This window comes from Anomaloglossus baeobatrachus, chromosome 10, assembly GCF_048569485.1.
Source record: "Anomaloglossus baeobatrachus isolate aAnoBae1 chromosome 10, aAnoBae1.hap1, whole genome shotgun sequence".
NCBI lineage: Eukaryota > Metazoa > Chordata > Amphibia > Anura > Aromobatidae > Anomaloglossus > Anomaloglossus baeobatrachus.
This window is the reverse complement of record NC_134362.1, coordinates 15,499,542-15,520,180: the sequence shown is the minus strand read 5'-3', so window position 1 is coordinate 15,520,180 and position 20,639 is coordinate 15,499,542. Positions and strand designations below refer to the sequence as shown.

The window sequence follows — 20,639 nt, the reverse complement described above, 5'->3', positions numbered from 1 at the left end:
CCATACATATCAGAGTATGGGATATACTAGCCATACATATCAGAGTATGGGATATACTAGCCATACATATCAGAGTATGGCATATACTGGCCATACATATCAGAGTATGGGATATACTGGCCATACATATCAGAGTATGGGATATACTGGCCATACATAGAGTATGGGATATACTGGCCATACATATCAGAGTATGGGATATACTGGCCATACATATCAGAGTATGGGATATACTGGCCATACATATCAGAGTATGGGATATACTAGCCATACATATCAGAGTATGGGATATACTAGCCATACATATCAGAGTATGGGATATACTGGCCATACATATCAGAGTATGGGATATACTAGCCATACATATCAGAGTATGGCATATACTGGCCATTCATATCAGAGTATGGGATATACTGGCCATACATATCAGATAGACGGACCTTCCCTTCACATTAGTATCTTAGAAGAAGTTGGCAATAAGGATCAGCAAGATGGACATTAACCCCTTAACGACCGCGGGCCGTAAAATTACGTCCTAAATGACATAATCTTACTGCCCGCGGTCCTCCGGCGGCAGCATGCCGCGATCGGCACACATCTCAGCTGATTTTCACAGCTGAGATGTGTGCCTGCTAGGCACGAGCAGAATCGTTATCTGCTCGTGCCGATTAACCCCTTATATGGCGCTGTCAATACATGACAGCGCCATTATAAGCGCAATCGCGGTAAAGTTTTACTTACCGCCGAAACCGGAAGTCACGTGACGCGATCACGTGACTCCCGATAGTTGTCATGGTAGTACAGGGTCATGTGATGACTCCTGTACTACACATGAATTGGTTTCACGTTCGCTGTGCTCGGGGCACAGCAAAAGAGAAAGACAGCGTATCTGCTGTTTACAGCCTTCCAGCTGTGATCAGCAGATACTGCAGAGCGATCGGAATGCTGATCGCAATAGCCCCTTAGGGGGACTAGTAAAATAAAAAAAAAAAGTAAAAAAATAAGTTTTAAAAAATTAAAAAAAAACAAAAAAACCTAAAAGTTCAAATCACCCCCCATTCGCCCCATTGAAAATTAAAGGGTTAAAAAAATAAAAAATATACACACATTTGGTATCGCCGCGTTCAGAAACGCCCGATCTATCAAAATATAAAATCAATTAATCTGATCAGTAAACGGCGTAGCGGCAAAAAAATTCCAAACGCCAAAACGACGTTTTTTTGTCGCCACAACTTTTGCGCAAAATGCAATAAGAGGCGATCAAAACGTAGCATCTGCGCAAAAATGGTACCGTTAAAAACGTCAGCTCGAGACGCAAAAAATAAGCCGTCATTGAGCCTAAGATCCCGAAAAATGAGAACGCTACGGGTCACGGAATATGGCGTAAAACGTGCGCCACTTTTTTCGGACAAACTTCCGATTTTTTTTTAACCCCTTATATAAAAGTAAACCTATACATGTTTGGTGTCTACGAACTCGCACTGACCTGAGGCATCACACCCACACATCAGTTTTACCATATAGTGAACACAGTGAATAAAATATCTCAAAAACCATAGTGCTATCGCACTTTTTTTGCAATTTTTCAGCATTTGGAATTTTTTTGCCATTTTCTAGTACACAATATGGTAAAACTGATGGTTTCATTTAAAAGTACAGCTCGTTCCGCAAAAAATGAGCCCTCACATGACCATATTGACTGAAAAATAAAAAAGTTACGTCTCTCAGAAAAAGAATGGCGAAAAAAAAAAACGGAAAGTGAAAAATCGGCCGGTCGTGAAAGGGTTAAAACCCAAATTCTGATAAAACCCATCCTGAAGACGCAGATAAGTTGGATACAACTCCATGAAGCCTCTAGCCAGCTCCCTGCTCCACCATTCAGCCGTAGTTTCTGCACAGCTCCCTGCTCCACCATTCAGCCGTAGTCTCTGTGCAGCTCACTGCTCCACCATTCAGCCTGAGTCTCTGCGCAGCTCCCTGCTCCACCATTCAGCCCGAGTCTCTGCGCAGCTCCCTGCTCCACCATTCAGCCTGAGTCTCTGCGCAGCTCCCTGCTCCACCATTCAGCCTGAGTCTCTGCGCAGCTCCCTGCTCCACCATTCAGCCTGAGTCTCTGCGCAGCTCCCTGCTCCACCATTCAGCCCGAGTCTCTGCGCAGCTCCCTGCTCCACCATTCAGCCTGAGTCTCTGTGCAGCTCACTGCTCCACCATTCAGCCTGAGTCTCTGCGCAGCTCACTGCTCCACCATTCAGCCCGAGTCTCTGCGCAACTCACTGCTCCACCATTCAGCCTGAGTCTCTGCGCAGCTCACTGCTCCACCATTCAGCCTGAGTCTCTGTGCAGCTCACTGCTCCACCATTCAGCCTGAGTCTCTGCGCAGCTCACTGCTCCACCATTCAGCCCGAGTCTCTGCGCAGCTCCCTGCTCCACCATTCAGCCTGAGTCTCTGCACAGCTCCCTGCTCCACCATTCAGCCTGAGTGTCTGTGCAGCTCCCTGCTCCACCATTCAGCCTGAGTGTCTGTGCAGCTCACTGGTCCACCATTCAGCCTGAGTCTCTGCGCAGCTCACTGCTCCACCATTCAGCCCGAGTCTCTGCGCTGCTCCACCATTCAGCCTGAGTCTCTGCACTGCTCCCTGCTCCACCATTCAGCCTGAGTCTCTGCACTGCTCCCTGCTCCACCATTCAGCCTGTCTCTCTGCGCTGCTCCCTGCTCCACCATTCAGCCTGAGTCTCTGCGCTGCTCCCTGCTCCACCATTCAGCCTGAGTCTCTGCGCTGCTCCCTGCTCTACCATTCAGCCTGAGTCTCTCCTGCTCCACCATTCAGCCTGAGTCTCTGCGTAGCTCCCTGCTTCACCATTCAACCCGAGTCTCTGCGCAGCTCCCTGCTCCACCATTCAGCCAGTCTCTGCGCAGCTTCCTGCTCCACCATTCAGCCTGAGTCTCTACATAGCTCTCTGCTCAACCATTCAGCCAGAATCTTTGCACAGCTCCCTGCTCCACCATTCAGCCAAAGCCTTTGCAAGTTGACGTTTGGCAAATCAAAATTACCCCTGGAGCAATAAAAACCCTAATAATAATAATAATAATAATAATAATAATAATAATGGATTCCATGTGACCAAGCCCTTTAGGGAAACCTATGTATAATTGAGAAAGGCTAATTCCCTCTCCTATTCCCCATCGGATCAGTATAATCCTTCAAGAGACATCACACATCATTATCACCTAATAAGAAGTAATTAATTCAGGGGAATCCGTACAAGTCAAACAGATTAATACACTGTGTACGGAGCAGATTAATGGAGCTCAGTGATATTCCCTTAGAAAAACAGTATCCTTCCCACCCTTAAAAATACATTAGTGAACAGATGTTCTTTTGGGATGAGGGCGAGTGAGGTGCTATAAAGAGTCCTCCACTTATACAGGGTCTCTGAAAATCTCTGGAAGAAACAGTGCATATTTCCGTGGTATCACGCCCCTGTGGGCGTGATACCATGGAGCGACGTCATCGTCGCTCATTCTATCCTGCGCGCATTGCAGCAGGCTTCTTTTCCGGGTGTTCAATCACCGGCTTCAGACGCGCACTGCGCAGGCGCAGTGCGCGTCTGAAACTGACAAGGAGAACCCAGAAGAGAAGCCTGCCGCAATGCTCGCAGGATAGAATGAGCGACGGGGATGTCGCTCCATGGTATCACGCCCACAGGGGCGTGATACCACGGAAATATGCAGACGTCCATAGGGCAAGGCGCCGCCCCTGTGACCACATTCCCTGCCATTTACATACGAAATATGAATGTAATAAAACGTTTTTTATTACTTTCATATTATACAATTTTACAGCACCGGGATGGGTAGGGAAGTGTAATTAGGGCACACATGCGTCTGCTGATAGGTCAGAACGCATATTCTAGGTGACAGGTTCCCTTTAAAGAATTAAACAACAAAATATAAAAACACATATATATGGCACACATGTGAATGGCAAATGGCAGTTATTTGAACTTTCTTTTCTTGGCTGATCTGTGATGTACAGCTTCTGGGTTGTCTCTGTGAGGAAAGAGTTAACTTAAAATTGAATAGATGGACATTCATGTTTTGTAAGATGAACAAACAAGCCCAGCTGCGCTATGACGCTGAGAGCGGATTCAAGGACTCAAGACGCTGAGACCCAAGGACAGAGATAAGACCTGCGCCTTGTCTAAGACAATGAGAGTTGTGTCTTTTACTGAGAAATGGAAAGTTACGCTTACGCCAAGAATCGAAACTCATTTATGCTTCGTTGGGAAATGAAACTTGTGTCTCTGTACACGACATAGCTACGCCCCTATTAGGTTGATAAACCCTGTATGTGATAAACTAGCAGTCTTCTTCGGAGCGCACACTCCTCCTTACCTTATGTGCAGATGTCAGCGTCTGTCTGTATCTCATTAGGGCTGAGGGAAGCTGAGGGGGGGCCTGGGACTCCCTCCGCATTTGGTCATCGCTGGCAACAGTTGTGACCTATTGGTCAAATTAACATCTCTCATCAAGCTCCAGCAATAGTCAGCCATCATATGTGAGTCCCACCGGCCTTGATACCGTTCTTCTATTGTTTTAATGTCCTGATGAAAACGTTCCCCTTGTTCCTCGCTCACATCCCCAAGGTTCTCTGGAATAAAGTCTAAATGGCTGTGTAAACAGTGAATCTTGATACTCATTCTACAGCCAAGATTTCGCAGGCTCATTAGTAGCTGTTCCACAATCTCTTCATAGTGGTCTGCTTTCTTATTCCCTAGAAAATTCTGCACCACATTACAAAATGCATTCCAAGCTCCTTCTGTCTCATTCATTGACGTGATAAAATTTGGGTCTCTCATAAGTGTTCTTATTTGAGGTCCATCAAATATTCCAGCCTTTTTGTTCTCTTCACTAAGACAAGGAAAAGTTGAACGTATATAGTTAAAGCATTCTCCACTGTGATTGAGAGCTTTGACGAACTGCTTCATCAATCCAAGTTTTATGTGCAAGGGAGGAAAGAATGTTCTTCCTATCCTCTAGAGCAGTGATGGCGAACCTATGGCACGCGTGCCAGCCGGGGCACGCAGAGCCCTTTCTGCCGGCACGCGCACTGTCGCCTGATCCTGCCGCATTGAACTGCTGGCACAGTCTCGCTGGCAGTTCAAAGTTCTGTTGGAGCGGAGGGACATTTCTCCTCTCCTAGGCCGCAGGTCTGTTGCCTAGGAGACAGAGGAGCGTCAGTAAGTGGCGCCGGTGTAATGACATCTTCTGACCACGCGGGAACTGAGGACCCAGTGGCACGCAGCGGTGGAGTGGATGCTGGAAGGTGAGTTGTGTTTTTTTTGTTTTTTTTTTAACTTGTGTGCGGCAGTATCAAGGTGAGGGGAGACCGTACCAGCACGGGGAGACATACATGCCAGAATTGGGGAAAAAAGCATGCCAGGATGGTGAAACATGCATGCTAGGATGGGGGAGACATACATGCCAGCACGGGGGAGGCAGTGCCAGCACGGGGGAGACATACATGCCAGTATGGGGAAAACATGAATGCCAGGATGGAGGAAAACATGCATGCTAGGATGGGGAAAACATGCATGCCAGGATAGGGTACATTTACCAGGATGGTGGAACATGTTTGGATGGGGTACATTTACCAGGAAGGGGGAGCATGTCAGAATGGGGAATATTTACCAGGATGGGAACGTGTTGGGATGGGGAACATTTACCAGGATGGGGGAACATGTTAGGAAGGGGGATTTTTACCTGGATGACGGTACATTTACCCAGATGGGGAATATTTACCAGGATGGGGGAACATTTACCAGGAATGGGGTATATTTACCAGGAACAGGGTACATTTACTAGGATGAGATACATGTCGGGATGGGGGAACATTTACCAGGATGAGGAATATTTACCAGGATGGGGAATAAGCTGGGATGGGGTACATTTACCAGGATGGGGCCATGATGGGGACAAATATACCAGAATGTAGAAATATATATATATATATATATATATATATATATATATATATATATATATATATATATATATATATATATATATATATATATATATATATATATATATATATCTATCATGATGGGGGATATGTTTACCAGGAAGTGGCCCAGGAAGGGGGACATAACTACACAATGAAAGGGGAGGGGAGCAACTCGTACGTCTTTATGGGATTTCAAGATATTCAGACTTTGAAATGTAGATGTGGATTATAGGGTGAAATTTGATTGCATTCCATGCTAAAATCTCTGTCTGTCTAATATGCTGCAATTTTTTCCAGAAATATCCAACTGCTGTGTCTGGAAAGGGCAGTAGCAGTGGCTGAGCTTCAATGTGTGGTAAGCATGAATGAGCGTGATGCCCCTGCTGAAGAGAAGAGAAGACTGCAAAGGTAAGATTAAAATCAATTATTTACATAATAGGATTGACTGGCACTTCTGAAAAAAAAATTGGGTCTAGGTGTACAGTTTGGGTACTCTGCCTGTGAAAGGTTCGCCATGACTGCTCTAGAGGATCATGGATGACCTTCTTATCGCCAGATGCCAAACTCTGTCACTGAGGCTATTCAGTTTTCACCCAATGTTCTGCTGTAGCTCTACTGTCCCAGTAGCACAGAAAACAAGGGTGTTTTGTGTACCCTCCTTGCAGACCCAAAAGAAAGTTAACCATTTTCAAATCAACACAAATCAACCACCCAAGAACATTATATTGTAACCTCTCTGTAGAACAATCTTGATGTTTTTATATTCTTCTTTAAGTTTTACAGAATGGCCTATTGGTACAGAGCCATACTTATTTCCATTGTGTAACAGAACACATTTTAAACTTCTTTTGGAACTATCAATAAAAAGCCTCCAATCCCTTGCATCATATGCTGGAAGTCCCATTAAGAGAAGTAGCCCTTCAACATCAGTACAATAGACAAGCTGGCCATCTGAATGGAAGTACTTATGCAGTTCTGCTTCCCTGTTATGATAAAATGAGACAATTGTACTGGGTTTCAACATTCGATTCTCTTGTAGTCTTTAAGCCAATAGTTCAGAAGACTCTTTTGGTAGATAAAGATCTCTATAACCATATAATTCAAAGCAGACTGAGTAAACAGAATTGGTTTGTCACAATCTTCATCACATCGCTGAAAAATATCTGGACTGTCTTCTTCATTAGTATAACAATGTGAGGAGAGATCTGTGTTAACGTTTTCTGGAAGCGCAGTAAATTTTGGAACAGGTATGTCTTCACTATGGGCAACTGGTCGAATAGCTGAAGGGATACTCGGGTATTGCAAATATTGCTTGTTTTACTTATTGAAACCTTTTACATCGACAAGGCAGAAAAAGCAGTCTTCTAAATGATTGCTTGGTTCTCTCCAAACCATAGGAACTCCAAACTGAAGTTTAGCATTCTTTCCTTGAGACCATGATCTCAAGATCTCAATAGAGGTTTTGCACACTTTTGTGAGGAGCCCAATGCTTGTCTTGGTCTCCAAGTTTTACTTTGAAGTACGCAAAATACACCCTCTTAGGCTATGTGCACACAGTGCGTTTTTTGGGTGCGTTTTTGGCCTCAAAACTGCATGACTTTGCTTCCCCAGCAAAGTCTATGAGTTTTCATTTTTGCTGTCCGCACACAACTTTTTTTTTAAGCTGCATTTTTGCAAAAAATGGACGTCAATTCTTTCTTGCGTTTTTCTGCGTTTTCCCCCCATGCAATGCATTGGAAAAACACAGAAAAACGCAGAGGCCAAAAACGCACCAAATCGCAGTAAAAACGCATGCGTTTTTTGCCGCGGTGCCTTTTTAGCGGCCAAAAACGCACAAAAAACGCAGCGTCAAAAAAACGCAGCGTGTGCACATAGCCTTAAAGTCAGTAATGTTGTGCCTCTGAGTCTTCACAGTAAAGTTTCCACAGATGTAACAAGAAATATTTGGATCATTTGAGCACTGTCTTCTGCGAGATGTAGAGGTCATTGTTAGATCAGTAAAACATCCTGCAGAGAAATACAAGATAAAAGTTGTTCGCTACCTGAGTTGTTCATTGAATTTCTGTCCCCCCCTCACACCTTAGGTATTGATTCACAAACAAAGAACAGAAAAACAGCAGGATAAAAACAATAAATATCAAAATTCATTGAAAATTTCAATAAATAAAACAGTACCTGTACCTGTTGTGTACGTTGAAAACTGTTTGTTTACTTTCTTATCATAAAAAATGGGAATTATGCATGTTCAAAGACAACAAAGATATTCTCACATTTATTGGGAGACTAAATGAAAACTAAATTTACTTTAGTGAACCGTATAAACCAGCACTTTTAATACACTACTTATATTTTTCATGGAATTCATGAAAATGGGATATATACCTATAGCGCAAAAATGTAATGTGATAGAGAAATTATAAGATAAGATTTGAATTCAGCACCCTCAAATTAGTCTAAATAATTATAAAAATTATATTTTTTATTATATATATAATTATATATATTATAATAAAAAAAATATTTAATAATAAATAATACTATTTAATAATATTTATTATTATTATTATTATTATTAATAATAATGTAAAAATTCACAAAAACAATTTAAACAATAGGTCATTTTCTTATGACATATTCCCTTTACCAAGACGCAGGGGCCACACAGGACCAGGAAGAAACTAGATCCGCAGCATTGCAGTCCGCCGGACTTTACAGAAATGTGTAGCCCCTGATCTCTACTTTCTGTGCATCCTCATCCTATAAACTTAGTGCTGCAGGTGATCTACGACTTCTGCAGAGGGAAGTCAGGCGGGTTACACCTCCTGAGATCTTACCTGTTTGCACACCCGATTCCTCACCTCAGTCTTCGCTTTGTGGTCATTGAGCAGCAGCAGCATTTCATCAGTAGTCTCGCAAATGCAACTAAATAAAAAAAAAAACTTCAGTAGATTGAAATACACCGCTGGCCTCTGCACAGGCTCAAGCTGCTGCTCCATAAATCACCTATGCTTTACATTGCAGCTACACTCCAATAACATGAAAATTACCTCCAAGGATCCAACCTTCCAATTCCCAAATTTTCCAATTGACCCCTGATTCAGTTTTGCTTTTATGCTGCTGTTTTCTACTTTTTTGGTGCGTTTTTTTTGACTATTTTTGTTTTGTGCCATTTCTTATTTAAATTTGCGCTTTTTTTTAAGCCCATTTTATATGTATTCGCTACTTTTGTTTTTAATGTTACCCAATGTGACCATGGTTTTTGTATTACAGATGTTTGCAGCCCATTCATCAATTACAACTAATTAAAAATTGAAATTTTTTTTTTTATGCAAATGTATTCCAGTCCCTCGAGTGATTTTATGCATATACACCCCCAAACCCACTGCAAACTGCGCAACGTTTTAGCTGAACCTGCAACTTTTTGCTCTAAGAGGGAGGAAGTAATGGAGCATTTCTGAGTCTGCACAAAATTCATTGATGGCATGAGCAACATTTAGAAGAATGTGGTGCAAAAAACATCGAGTATCACAAGACAGAAAAAGAAAAACGTCAAATGGTTAACTGGACCCCGGGTGTTTTATTGGCCTTTTATCTGTCAATCTATCCTCTTTTAGAAAATATCCAGAAAAAAAAAATAAAAAAAAATAATAAAGGGCACAGATTGCAGAGAGTAAGATACAACTACTAGATCAGACTACACAAGGTTTGTTTGTGGTCTGTAACCATGGAGACAGTACACAAAGCGATAGATTTTATATAAAGTTGCTTCATTTTTTGTGTTTAGTGTCTTGAATACAAGAAGTTGCAAAAGTATACATACCCTCTAAGATGCTCTTATTCTGCTCTATTTGGCATGTTGCATTCAAGAAGCTTTAAAAACAGAAGTCCGATTTTCCCAGAGCTGTAGGTCAAGTGACCGCGCACAATGGAAGCTGGAGCTTTATATGATGTGATTTTAATGAGCTAAAAATCGGGGAAACGTTCTGTCCTGGCGGGGGGGGGGGGGGAGGACAAGTGACCTGCGCGCTGTGAAAGCCTGCAGGGGGCGCATTCCCCTGTGGTCTCCAAGTTGCTTCATATTGACCCAGACACTGAGCGTAGGGGTCCGGATGAATGGATGGGTCAAGCGGCTACACCACAAGGGTCTTCCAGCGGACAAGTCCACTTATAAATATGACAGGTAAGGGTTAAAGTATTAACGACAGCAAAAAAACCCCCTAAGGAGACCCTTCCCGTGCACATCCGTGTGCCAACAACTCTCATCATCGTTTCATCTCCATCACGGTTATAAACGTTGCGAGGGGGATTCTGCTAATCCGGCATCTGATCGTCCAGAACATTTGACAATCAAGAATATTATATAATCCACAATGTCTAATACAAGGTCAGAAGTCAGAGACCCTGGGCAAACACCATGGGGGCTACAGAAGATCGGGAAGGGTTAAATCTGCAAGAAAATCTGCGCCACATTCCACATGGTTTGGTGCAGATTTTCCTGCTGATTATTTCCCGGCAGATTTTGTCAAATCTTCAGATCTGGCACAAAATCTGCAACTCTAGGACTTGGACTTTGGCACTAAATTAATGATACGTTTCAGCCGTTTTTCCATAGTCTGAAAATTTAGAATATCTCACACTGAGTGGGAATCTTTGTCATTTATTCAGACGGGAAAAAATACGATCAAACCCAAGACAATATATTTTCTACCTTCCTTATATAGTCACCTGCATTTGTATTTTATTTCCATTTATGTTGAATGATCCACACTTTTTTATTATTATTATTATTATTATTATTATTATTATTATTATTATTTTTTAAGGAAAAACAATTTACAATAAAAAAGTTGCCAATGATAATTTTGCAAAAAATTTGCAAAAAAAGGTTGCAGTTTTTGTTGGTTGCAAAAACTTAATAATGAGGCTTCCATGGAGCAGAACTTTCCTACTTGTGAATTTTGGCAAAATAGTTCCCCCTTCGGCTATAGGTGAGCGGACATCTATTTTTTCCTTGTTACTGCGTTTTTTATACCTGCAGATTTACCCGCGGAAACTCCGCTGCGTAATTAATGAGCATGTCACTTCTTTTCCGCCGGTATTTGCGTTTTTTGCTATAGATAATGGTAAAAATTCGCAGGGACCAACCTGCGGAAAAACCGCATGCGGATTTTGTTGCAGTTTTGGTGTGTTTTTTTTACCGCGGGTACGGGATTCTTTCAGAGGGTCCGGATTTTCCTTTAAAAAAAGTCAATTTCTAGTGCGCACATTGCCTAAGGGTATGGTCACACGTTGCCCCCCCCCCCTTCTCTTGGCAGTAAAATAGCTGCTTCCAAAAATAGGTTTTGCAGGGTTTTTTTGTCTGCATTTTTGGTGTGTCATTTGTCTACAATAAGTTTAAATAAAGTTCATTTCATTCACCAAAAAAGCAGCAAAAAAAAACAAAAAACAGCTACAGTTTTTGCATTTTCTTATCGCTTTCAATGGTGAAAAAAGCAGCAAAACCTGTGATAGAATTGACACGCTGCTTCTTACAAAAACGCATCAGTTTTCCAATACAGTCAGAGAAAAAAAAAACAAGTGTGTGTGTGTGTGTGTAGGAGATTTCTGGAATCTCAGCTTTTGCTGGTCCTGTAAAAAGCAAATCTAACCATAATTTGCTTACAACATATGGAAAAAAACATGCAAAAAAAATGCATCATGTGAACATAGCCTTAAGGAGGTGAACAGTTGGTGGTTGCTCCTCTGATTCAGTGATGGGGATTTGATTTTCTGAATTTAAGTGCCAAATTTTAAAGGATTTTTTTTATTTGATACATATTCTATTTAGGCCCTGTGCACACATTGCTTTTTTACTTGCAGATTTTAACCATAGAACACGCAACCATAGAAATCTAAACTTTCACACACCTGGGGCCTTTTAGGCCTGTGTGCAAATAACATGGAGTAACTCAAATAGAAATACTTTTCAAAGTTTATTGGAGATGTGAATATTTCAAAACATTCTAATTACCGTATTTTTCGCTTTATAAGACGCACCGGATTATAAGACGCACCCCAAATTTAGACATAAAAAAAAAGGTAAAAAAAAGAAAAATGGGGTCCGTCTTATACTCCGGTGTTCTCTTACCGGAGGGGGGCAGCAGTGGTGGTGAAGCGGGGTCACAGGAGGCACGGCGGGTCAGTGGCAGCGGGGTCCGTGGTGGCAGGAGCCGTGGGGTCCGTGGTGGCAGGAGCCGTGGGGTCCGTGGTGGCAGGAGCCGTGGGGTCCGTGGTGGCAGGAGCTGTGGGGTCCGTGGTGGCAGGAGCCGTGGGGTCCGTGGTGGCAGGAGCCGTGGGGTCCGTGGTGGCAGGAGCCGTGGGGTCCGTGGTGGCGGCAGCAGCGGCGGCGGGTGAGCCGTGCAGCAGGCCGGTGGAGTGAGTGTCCGCGGTCCTGGTTCAGTGGTGGCAGCGGCGGCGACTGCTCAGTGGTGGAGCAGACGGATGCGGTGTTTTCCCAGTGTGTCCGCGGTCCCGTTTCAAGTAATGGCGCCCGGAGCGACGCATGCGCAGATGGAGCTCTCATCCAAGGGCTCCATCTGCGCACGCGCTGACTCCAGGAGCAGCGCGTGCGCAGATGGAGCTCTCATCCAAGAGCTCCACCGGCGCCATCATTTGAAAGTGGGACCGCGGACAACTGGTAACTTGCTGCCAGCAGGCTGCCCGCCCACCCTGCGTGCAAGCGGCCGGGTACCCGTGCCTGCGTGCGGTGGCAGCCGGGTACCCGTGCCTGTGTGAGGGCAGCAGCCGGGTGCCTGTGTGAGGGCGGCAGCCGGCTGCCGCCCGCACGGACACCCGGCTGCCGCCCGCACACAGCTACGGGTAACCGGCTGCCACCGCACGCAAGCACAGGTACCCGGCCGCCCGATCGCCTCAGACAGGACCTCCCCCAGGTACCGCTATATAAGACGCACCCCCCATTTTCCTCCCAAATTTTTGGGAGGAAAAGTGCGTCTTATAAAGCGAAAAATACGGTATGTGCATAAAACAAAAAAAAAGTAATTACACCGGCTTAAAACGCATAATATATGCATTCTATAATATATATATATATATATATATATATATATATATATATATATATATATATATATATATATATCCGCGTTTACGGAGTGTTTTTTCACTATATTCAATAGAAAAACGCAGAAAAGAAGTGACATGCTGATTCTTTTTTTCTGCACCCAAAACTGCAGGCAAAAAGGTAGCAATGTGCGCACAGCCTTACGGATTTCTCATAGACTTTGCTGGGGAAATTCCTACATGCAGTTTAGGATCATAAACTGTACCCAAAACTGCACTAAAAAAAGCAGCAAAAACGCAGTGTGCGCACAGGGCCAGAAAATGAGGTTTTGCAGCAGAAAAAAACCTAACCAAAAATGCCAAGTGTGAACATAGCCTAAGAAGTAAAAAAAACCAAACTAAATAAACAATAATAAACAAGAAAAATATGTAGATATTATTAATAATAATAATAAAAATAAATATTAATAAGAATTATTATAATAATAATAATAATAATAATAATAATAATAATAGTATTACCACATCTATAAAGACCAGAACAATAACTGGTCATATTATTAAACCCCTGTGGCAAACACTGTAAAAATATAAAACATTAAAGAAAAACTGAAAAAGGAAAAAGAAGAAAAAGTAGCCCAAAACGTTAATTAATAAAATGTTACTCAATAAAACAGCCCATCCTACACCTCTATGAACCCCAAAAATAAAAGGTTCTGATTCTTAGACTATAGATTATTTTTTTCTTTGTTATGGAGGAAAAAGTAGTAAGACAAGAAAAAAAAAATTGTTTTGCTGCCGTGATCGCACCGACTTACAGAATACAAAGATAACCGCATTAAAATTGCTCAGTGAACGGTGAGAAAATTTCCAATGCATTATATGCAGCCAAAAATTATATCACTAAAGAATATTGTTACAAAAAAAGCCACAAAAAAAATCAATTGACAATTTTTTTTATTATTTATTAATTATTAATTATTATTATTATTATTATGAATAATAATAATAATCAAAAATTCCTCTTGAGGGGTTTACGTGCCGTACAGGGATGATTTGAAGGAGATGACGGAACTTTGTTGCCGGCTTTACATGTGGAAGCTAAAAGTATTTTCTCTATGGGTAAAAGTTTTTTTGGGAAACTGATACTCTCCAAAATCCACTTTATAAAAAGCTTCAAATGCACCTGGAAAACTCTTCTTATTCACTTCTATAGGAAATCCACTACTGTTCACGTGAAGGTTTTATTTTCACTTAAAAAAAAAAAGAGTGCATGTTACTCTTATGGAATCCACTCCAAATTAGACACCGTCCAATCAAATTGCTGCAAAAAAAAACAAACAAAAAAAAAAAAACAACAGTTCCAAAACCATTTCAGGAAATGTAAAAGTCGTCCAAAAGGAGAGTTTCCTGAAGCAGTTTCTACTTGAGAAACTCATTGTTTTGTGAATTTAAAGCTCAGTGTGAACACGTCCTAAGAGCATTTCAAGGGGGGATTCACCTTGTAGATTTCTCTGCAGGACGAACATATAACATGGGCAATGCTGCCACCTAGTGGTCATGAGATAGAAAACACAAATTGTAATTTAAAAACAAAAATCATGGTAGATATGAAATATTTGGATATTTTTGTAAAGTTTCTGGAATATCTTACAATAAATAAGTTTGTGTTCCTATATCAGCATTTTCCTCATTAATCTAATGTCAGCCACTCATGCAGGAGACTGCAGGGGCCTCTTGTGGCACAGAGGGTCATTGCTTTGGGGGTCGCCAATGCACTTAAAGGGGATTTACCCCCCACATTGATGGAATAGAGGATCCATGAGGGCTTCACTGCTGGTACCCCAACAGTCGGTAGAGTATGGAGAGGTGTTTTCCAATATTTATGGACGGATCCTCATTTAAAGGCATTTTACCATCATTCATTTGACGTGAATGCCACAATAAGATATCCAACTGCTAAGAAAGTGCAACAATAAGTCACATTTAAAGGGGTCTTCCAGCCCTCCTGATGAATGATTGGTTCCTCCATTGGGGTCCCCTGCAGTAATGATCAGGGGTCCTGAGATGAATGATTGGTTCCTCCATTGGGGTCCCGTGCAATAATGATCAGGGGTCCTGAGATGAATGATTGGTCCCTACATTGGAGTCCCGTACAATAATGATCAGGGGTCCTAAGATGAATGATTGGTCTCTCCATTGGGGTCCCCAGCAGTAATGATCAGGGGTACTGAGATGAATGATTGGTACTGTCATTGGGGTCCCGTGCAGTAATAATCAGGGGTCCTGGGATGTGACATTTATCACCTGCGCTGTGGATAGATGAATATTAGTAATGGCTGGATTATCGAGCTCTCTCCTTTCGGGGGTCCTCTGCAGTGGTCAGTGTCCTGAACATGGCCCCTCTATAATTTCCACATTGCAGTAGGATATGAAGGGACTGACGAGGGTCGCTGTAACTTTTGCACCCACCTGTACCAGCCGCCGTGTATCACAGGTTTACAGCAGTTTCTATTTTTGGCACGAATATTACAAAACCACCCTTCCCCCACATCCGTCTCCCCACAATGTGCTGAACAGTCACTTCCGAAAATGACGGAGTAATTGGCGGCCGCAGCCTCACCTTCCCGGTGACAAAGCCGCACTCAGCATGTGCAAACAGAAGTCGGGGTCATCGTCCTGCAGGTCGTCAGCCGAATGTGTCAGCCCTGGAATAAGATATCACCCGCCCGGGTCACACCTATCGGGGCGCTCAAAGCCTCCTAATAGAGATCAATCATCAGAGTCATATACTAGGGGAAGTAAACGTGGGGGGTCTCTGGATGTCCAGCACTGTATGTATGGTGGGGGGAGGGGGGGGGGTCTGCATCAGATACTACATATGGGGATGAGATACAACCTTGTATAAGGGAGGATGTAACAGACACTCTGTATGGGGGGGGTCTGTATCAGATACTATATATGGGGATGAGATACAACTCTGTATATGTATGGGGGGTGCGCATCAGGCACTGAATATGGGGGGACCTGCACCGGACACTTGTATATGGGGGATTCCTTCACACCTACATATGGGGAGACCTGCATCAAATAATATATATAGGGATGAGACACAACCCTGTAAATGGAGGGGATGTTCTGACACTGCATATGGGGGGGAACTGCCTCCAACACTGTATATGGGGGATGCATCGGATAATATATATCAGGAGGAGACATGACCCTGTATATGGGATGATGTTTCCGACACTGTATATGAGGGGACCTGCATCGGATACTATAAATGGGGATCAGAGACAACGCTGTATACGGGGGAGAGTGCAACGGACACTGTATATGGGGGATACATCAGATACTATATGTCAGGATGAGAAATGACCCTGTATATGGGGGTGATGCATTTGACACTGTATATGAGGAACCTGAATCAAACACTGTATATGGGGGGGGGGGGAATCTCCCTCAAAACTGTATATGGGTGACCTGCATCCAATACAATTTATTTGGATGACCTGTACAAGGTCCTGTATATGCCGGTGATGCACCGACACTGTATATGAGAGGACCTGCGTGTAATACAGTGTGCCAGGGAACCTGATCCTGACACTGAATATTGAGGGGGACCTGTCAAACACTGTATATAGAGGGAGGTGCCATGTCTTACACTGTATATGGACAGGGACCCGGCATCTGACATTATATATATCAGGGGAAGGAACTGTGTTTAACACTAATTATATATATATGACTAACACTGTGTATGGGGGTAGGGATGTATGTTCCGACACTGTATATGTGGGGAGGGGAGGTCTGCATCTAATCCTCTATATGCATCTGACTCTGTATATGGGGTCTAAGAATGGGAGGGTTTGTGGTTAACACTGTGGCAATAGTGCTAAATCTACAGCCACTCTTTTTCTGATTAGGATATTGTATAATACTATTCTTTAATGTATAATAAACCAAATAATAATAGTAAAAAAAAACAAAAAAAAAAACAAAAAAAAAAAACATACATCCCTCCCCCCCACCCCTGCTGATGGATCTCAGTATACAGCGCACATAGACCTCGTCCTGTAGTGTGAGGACGGAGCGCCATCTAGTGCTGATGGTCACCAAAAACTAAACACAAATGGACACTATTTTTCTTTCCAATTTTGGGCAATTACCATAACCTTTATATTTTCCTATACGAAATGAGCGGAAACGAGTTAAAGGGGCTTTGCCATTAAAGTAAACGGTAGGAAAAACCAGGAGGAGGGGGGGGATGTGCCGACCTCAGGTTGTGTGATTTTATCTTATGATAAATAAAAAAAATATATATTTTTTTTCAATCAATTAGACATCTGTAAAACAAAAAAAAAAAAGTTACAATAAATTAAATATTTTTTTGGTGATTCCTTAAAGGGCCAGCGGCGTATTTCCCCTGTGTGTGCTTCCCGTCTCTTCCTGCTCCTCTTACCTGTGAGCGGTGAAAGTTCACCTGTGTTCACAATCTGCCGGGTTTATAGTTACCCTGAGGTCACATTTACTGACTGAGCTTTTCCCACACATCTCCCCATCCAGACGTCCCAAACTCCTACAAAGGGAGCTTGGAGGTCATTTCTCAGACGAGCGGCTGTCAGGTTCCCGCGGCGCCGCTCATCTCAGAGCAAAACTCAGAGGAAGCAGAAAAAGTGATAATATTCCTGTAAAGTCATTACACAGTAACATCTACGTGCGGGCCGTAGCGTCTGCATCCAAGGTGGATGTCACAAAGCTCCAAGCCTCCAAATTTGGAAATGTATTAATTCTTTCATCCTCTCGTGTCATTCCTCTACCCTTCTTGGATTTCTGTAGAGGACGCAGGTTGCACACGGCCTTTTGTAAAAAGTAGAAACTGAGCAAAATCCTGAAATTGTTACTTCTTTTGACCCGAATTTGCCGCAGATAAATTCCACCCGCAGAATTGATGCACAGTGGATTTTCCACATTGACATTTTTGCACTGTGTAAGGCAGGGCTTTTTCGGTAAGTTTTTGCTGCGATTTTTAGCTGCAGATTTGCCTTGGTTTTTTTTTTTTTGCAAATCCATGCTAATAAAACGCTGCTTTTTTACAGTCCGAGCAAAGTCTATGAGATTTCTGGAATCTCGTGCACACACAAACACCTGCAGATTTTATCCTGACTGTTTTGTCAAATACCCAGATTTCAAAGAATGAGCATGTCAATGTTTTTGCAACGTTTTTTTCATTGATACAACCCATTTTGTAGAAAAAAAACCACATCAAAAACACAGATGACTTAAAGGAGTTTTCCTGCCACAAGATCAGGGGAAAAAAAAAAAACTTAACAAAAAATCCCCATGTGAACATAGCCTAAATGATATTCATTCAATTCTCACCTACACCGAGCATTTTCTGCATGCAAATCCGTGCGAAAAATTTACAGAAAATACGCAAGGTGTGATTTTAAGATCAGATCACATTTCCCACTGGATACAAATCCAGATAAAAAAATTGTGCATGAGAGCGATGATGTAGAAATCTCATGAGCTGCCGAGAAAATCCGCATCCGAATTAGAAATCTTCTGTGGCCGTCACCTTGAGTTTCAAGGCAAAGTCTGCGGTATGAACAGAAGAAGCGTTTGCACAGGGAAAGATGGTAAATTCTGCAGCAAATCTGCCTTGTGGGAATGTACGCCAAATCAGCAGAAGCGATCAATTTACCCCGCGGATTTGCTTTGCAATGTGTAAGGCTATGTGCGAACAGTGCGTTTTTTGCGCATTTTTCGGGTGCGTTTTTTGGGCTTCAAACTGCATGACTTTGCTTCTCCAGCAAAGTGTATGACTTCATTTTTGCTGTCTGCACACAACTTTTTTTTCTAACTGCGTTTTTGAGCTGAAAAGAAAAAAAATGGTCATGTCAATTCTTTTCTGCATTTTACTGCGTTTTCCACCCAAGCAATGCATTGGTAAAACACAGCAAAACGCAAAGATGAAAAACACAGCAAAACGCAACCAAAAACGCACTGAAACGCAGCAAAAACGCATGCGTTTTTACTGATTCATTTTTGCCGTGGGTGCGTTTTTAGCAGCCAAAAACGATGCATCTTTGTAGTCACAAAAAATGGCAAGGTGCGCACATAGCCTAATGCGGGCGTCACACAATACGATCTATCATGCGATCGCATGAGTGTTCACACCCGGCCCTGTCGTTTGTGCGTTACGGGCATTTAGTTGCCCGTGGCGCACAAAGTCGTTAACCCCCCGTCACTCGGACTTACCTCAGGGCCGACCTCGTTGTGGGTGGCGAACATCCTCTTTCTGAAGGGGGAGGGACGTTCAGTGTCACAGCGACGTCACACAGCGGCCGGCCAATAGAAGCAGAGAGGCGGAGATGAGCGGGACATAACATCCCGCCCACCTCCTTCCTTCCACATTACCGGCGGGACGCAGGTAAGCTATGTTCATCGTTCCCGGGGTGTCACACACAGCGATGCGTGCTGCCCCGGGAACGATGAACAACAGGACATGCGATTTTTAGAAAATGAGCGACGTGTCAGCGATGAACGAGAAGGTGAGAATTTCTGCTCGTTCATAGCTGTCACACGCTACGATATATCAAGCGATGCCGGATGTGCGTCACTAACGACGTGACCCCGCCGACATATCGCACGATATATCGTCTCGTGTGATGCCCGCATAAGACTCTGTGCGTACGCTGAGTATTTTGTTGCAGAAATTTCTGCGTCAAATCTGCATCTCCTGGCAGAAAAAAAATGTGAAGTTTTGCCTCAGATTTTTTGCATTTTTTCCATGTATTCTGGGATGGGAAAATGCTGCAAAAACACTGAAAGAATTGGGATGCTGCATATTTATTTCTGCACCAAATCTGCAAGGGAAAAAAAAAAAAAAAGCAACATGTGCACAAGTCTGAAGATAAGGATTTTCATGCAGTTTTGTGACAAATCTGCACTGAAAAATGCATCAAATAACGTGATAAAAAAAAAGCATTGTGTGCACAGCGTTAATGTGATTTCCTAAAACCTCATCCACAATCTGGTACTGTATTATATCGCTATGTGCATAGAGTTTTATAAAGGAGGTTTTGGAGCAGAAACTATCCAAATCCTCCTCAAAATTTGCCCAATTTCTGCTCCAAAAAATTCTGGAAAAAAAAAAAAAAAAGACTCCTAAGACAACGCAGGTTTTCCATCTGAATATCTGCCATGTGCACGAATCATTCAGTTTTTATAAGACTACAAATAAGTCGCAGTGTTGTCATCTTTTGGGTTTTTAGTAAAAAGAAATGAAGCTTCGCTCTAATCTACTGGGGAGACAAATGTCCACTGGTAAACCTCTGTCGTCAGCCAGGAGGTGCCTTCCCCAAGACGAGGCAGATAAAGGGTCCGTTTCGTGGAGTTTATTAAGTTTACGAAAGTCCAAACTTTGTGTGACTTTTTGATACTTTATTACCTTGTCTCAGCATTAGCGACGTTGTGACTTTAAACGCAACACAAGGTTATAAATCAGCAATACCGTGACAGTCTGGGTCAAAGCTAAAGAGAAAAACTCAGAGAATTTCCCGCGAG

At 42.8% G+C, this 20,639-nt stretch overlaps 1 long non-coding RNA gene across 4 annotated transcripts in view; it reads right to left on the bottom strand.

The window, feature by feature from the left end:
- The window catches only part of LOC142254623 (uncharacterized), a 253,831-nt gene that overhangs the window by 208,519 nt on the left and 24,673 nt on the right, over positions 1 to 20,639 (bottom strand). For 3 of the 4 annotated variants that reach the window (XR_012727285.1, XR_012727283.1, XR_012727284.1), the window contains one exon: positions 8,843 to 8,930. This is a non-coding gene — a long non-coding RNA (uncharacterized LOC142254623). Of the gene's footprint in view, positions 1 to 6,950; positions 6,992 to 8,842; positions 8,931 to 20,639 lie in introns of those variants that run through there. The other variant, XR_012727286.1, reaches the window with a different exon arrangement.